Source organism: Gracilinanus agilis, chromosome 2 (assembly GCF_016433145.1).
Source record: "Gracilinanus agilis isolate LMUSP501 chromosome 2, AgileGrace, whole genome shotgun sequence".
NCBI classification, from domain to species: domain Eukaryota; kingdom Metazoa; phylum Chordata; class Mammalia; order Didelphimorphia; family Didelphidae; genus Gracilinanus; species Gracilinanus agilis.
In genome coordinates, this window is record NC_058131.1 from 601,517,394 (window position 1) to 601,521,829 (window position 4,436).

The window sequence follows — 4,436 nt, forward strand, 5'->3', positions numbered from 1 at the left end:
CAAGCAAACCAAAATTCATCTCTGCTATATGACAGCCCTTGAGATACTTAAATACAATGGTCATAGTTTCCATGAATCTGTTCTAGGCAAATAGGTCCAGTTCCTTTACCAATTCTCTACACTTTCATGATTGATAAGTTAATATATATATAACCAGAAAGGCAATGGCCTTCTTAAGACACAGCAGCCAGTACTGTGGTCTAACATGATCAATCAGGGTTTATAGCTCATAGCAGTTAACTTATAAATCCTTGTTGATTTACCATAGTGGGTCTGTTGATGTCCCTGTTCTGCTACCTAATAAACCCTTCCCTAAACTCCAGGTTTTTTCCCTTCATATCATCAGGAATTAAGTCAACAAGCATTTATTAAGTATTGACTGTAGGCTAGGCACTGGGCTAAGTGCTTAAATTAAATGAATATTTTTCTGAAAAAGTGTTTCCCCAGAACTTCTGCCTTTGGTAGTGAAGACTTTGACTTGCTCTGATATATGAATATTCTCAGATTATCAGGTTTAGCCTTGTCTCCTTCTGATACAGGTTTACCACAAAATGTTGAAACTTGGGTGCTTCTCTTTATTGCCTTTTCTTCCTTCAGAAAGATGAAATTCTCAATGCAAATCAAGAATTTCAGATGTTCAGTTCAACAAACATTAAGTTTGGTAACCCAAATCCTACAGATTGCATACTAGGTGCAATGACCCTCTCTGTCATTAATGTCAGGAAAATGCGTGCTTATCATGAGTGTTCAGCATTGATCCAGTTGTATATTTCACTTCAAAAGAGGATTTCTTATAGATGATGAGATCCAGATGCTTCTGTTGTTCTGATGACATTGTGCTGGTTGCATTAAGCCCCTGAATGTTACAAAGCCTCCATCATGTCTCAAAAAAAATTTGCTTAATCACAAACACAGGAAAAATCAAGTGAATGCAGAATGCTTATTGCCCAGAGAAACTGTAGAACCATTCATTGACTTATAGATCTTGGATAAATATAGCAAATGGAGATGAAGTTGAAGAATTGAATATATGAGATTTTTTAAAGTGATAATTTTTGTTTATATCACTTAATGTTTCCTAAATGTCCTCTTCTCATCTCACCTCAGCCAGCCAAGCCATACCCTATGCCAGTGATGGCAAACCTTTTAGAGACCAGTGCCCAAACTATAACTCTCACACTGCATGTGAGCTGCCCCCTTGCCCCAGACAGGGGAGGGAGGACTGCTGGGCAGAGGGGCAGGTGATGTAAAAAATATCCTCAGGCATGGTGGAGAGCATGAGAAGGGAGCAGTCCTCTCCAGCATGCATGCCATAGGTTCACCAACATGGCCCTATAACAAAAAATAAGAGAGAAAAAGCAGTTTTGCAAAATCAACCAAGTCTCATAGGGATGTATAGAATATTCCAGATCCTTAGTTTCCAAAGGAAGGAGGTACATTTTCTCAACCCTTCTCCAAAGATCATTGGATTTTAAATAATTGTTCGAAAAAAGGTTTTTTTGTTTGTTTGTTTGCTCGTTGTTTTTTTTTAAGACCAGGGATATCTGAGGATGTTTGTAAGTAGTAAGGATTGAAGATGCAAGAAAAGCAATAAATTGAACAGAGCATTAGGGGAAGTGGAAGGAATACTTTTGGCAAAAGGAAAGAAGCCATCTCCTCTAAGATAGGAGGGAAAGAAAGAAAAGATATGAAGGCGCTGAGTACTGAGAAGAATAATTGTTGGGGTTGAATGATCTTGATCTCAAGTAGAGATCATCTACTTGGGTATATAGGAATAAAAATTCATATATACTTAGCTGACTACGTATGAAAAAAGAGATTAAAACTCAGCAGCTTTGCTAGTAAACTTTCAGGGAGTATTGTAACATAGCACTTCACCAGGACTGTAAAATCTGATATAGCAATCCTTTTATCATCTTTCCCCCCATTCTTTCCATGGATCTTCAGAAAGGTCTATATAGACTAGTTTCAGACCTTCAGAAAGGTCTATATAGACTAGTTTTTGGCCTTTTATTGGTTCAAAGTTGGGGTGCCAAGCTTGCCTAGTATCAGCTAGAAAGAACTCTCAAGGCCACCTTGTAGCAACCTCATTTTTTTGGATGAGGAAACTGAGGCCCAGATAAATTGTCATTAATGAGACTCTTCTCATAGCTACATGTCTCTTTTATGCACATGTCCAAAACTCTCTTAAATTTGGGATTTTCCATATCCTCAGGACTCCTATTCTCAGAAATATTTCTAGGAAAGCAGGTGTGCAAATATATTAAACGTACATAAATAAAATCTATGTTGATCATATTGAAGAAATTTTAGCTCTCAGACAACTATGCCAATCATTGATCATTAAAATAATTAGTTCAACCTTCCTTTAGCAGCTTAGCTTTAACAACTCCTAATACTAAAGCATGTATATACCATAGTCAAGCAAAGAAGACACAGGTAGAGAAGGGATATGATGAATAGGTCTAACATTCAAGAAATATGGTTAGGTAGGACAGAAATTGAGGTTGCTATCTATAGTGAAAGTACCTTCAGGGAAGATAAAATAGGGCACCTTTCCCGGGGTTTGATGGGATTCTTCTTGCTGAAGTGCTTAGAGCCCTTGAATAGGGAGAAAAAAAGAATTTCTGGGTTTCTTAGGCCTCAGAAAAAGTAAGAGAGCCTGGGGATTTGGAAGTGAGAAGTACAGGTGTTTTCTGAGCCCTTTTCTAAGCCAAAGGGGAAACATTTTGATAAAATTGCCCTTCCCAAAGCCAGAAGTGCAGCGAGAGAACAAAATCCTAGCTCTGTCTTTTATATATTTTTCAAATTGCACAGTATAATGTAATTGTCACATTTTTTAGTTTCTTTGTGTTTTGAAGTTTTCCACCCTCACCCAGCAGACTTTTGTTGTAGCAGAGAAGTATAATTAATCAAAATAAGCCACCACATTGGCTGTCTGGCCACATATTCTTTCTGTACTAATAGTCTCTCACTTTTCTGCTGAGATGGGAAGGTGAATTTTACCATTACTCTTCTGGAATCAAGACTCAATACCATATTATTCTGAGTTTTCCCTTTTCACTATTGTAGTTATGGTGTTGATTATTCTTTTGGTTCTGCTCATTTTGCTCAGCATCAGGTTATACAAGTGTAAAACCTGTTTCATCAAGTTGTTCCACAGTGGCTATAGATAGATATTGTGTATTTATAGGTCAGATGGATTGTGTCGGGTAGGAGAAGGAAAGTTTGTATTGGAAGTTGGGAAATTACAGTTGCAATTGTCATTCTGAGGTGCTTCCAGATTGAGTTAGGGAGTTTTATTGTCGATTTCTAATGAAAAATGGAGGACAGAGAGAAAGAAGGTGAAGAGAAACGTTTTTCGGAATTGTCTTAACCATTATGTTATAAAGAAACATAAGCAGAATTTTTCGAAGAGACTGAGGAAATAGCACTTTAGAGAGTATCTTAGAAATGATAATTACTGTTAGAGTGAAAAGAAAACAAAACAAAAAAGGATTAAAATAACCTATTTCTAAATTTAATTCTAATCTTCAGGAGAAATATGAAGAAGATTCTTGAGAGACTTTAGTCAGTATCTAGTGTGAGCTGAATGGTGAAATTGTGTTTCCAAAACTAAAATCATCAGCGATAATAATGATGGTTTGAGGTGACTCCAGCTGCGAAACCAAAATGTTGGAAATATTTACACCTTTGTTTTATTATTGATTTAATTTTGTAATGAGTTGTATGTTTAGTCATTTTAATGTTTTCTGTACTAAAGTCATGGGAGATCAAAGCATTTAACATACAGAGAGGAATGAATGACTACTCTTGGGAAAATAAATTTCTCTCCTTTAATGAACTAGAGATTTGAGCTGTCTGATTAATGAGAAAGAGGTTGCAATTTTATTAAGAAAATCTAGTCATATCTCTGGATTTTACATGATTTAATATGGGAATGAGTTAAGTGGCAGGCTAAATAAGATATGTGACATACCTATGAATGCTGTCTCCTTTCTTATTTCTAAGTCTCTCTGTATTGTCCTAACATTTCTTACAGCGCGATAATATTCCATTCCATTCATATGCCAGAGTTCGTTCAGTGATTCCCCAATTAATGGTACCAATTGATTTGTTTCCAGTTTTTCCCCCTACCATAAAAATACTGTTATAAACATTACGTACACACAAATATTTATAACAGCAATGTAGCTATATGGACAGGTAGCTAGGACTGTTCCTTGTCTTTGATCTCTTTGGGGTAGATGTCCATCACTAGGACAAAGGGTATAAGATAGTTTTATGATCTTTCCTTGTGCATCCAAATTGCCTTCTAGTGCCTCCCTTATTTTCCATTTGTAGGGAGATCTATATAACCATTCTTTGTCCCAGTATACCTCTTTCTCTTTCATTCTATTTAACCTTGCAAACATTTTTTAAAATTCTCTACCCAC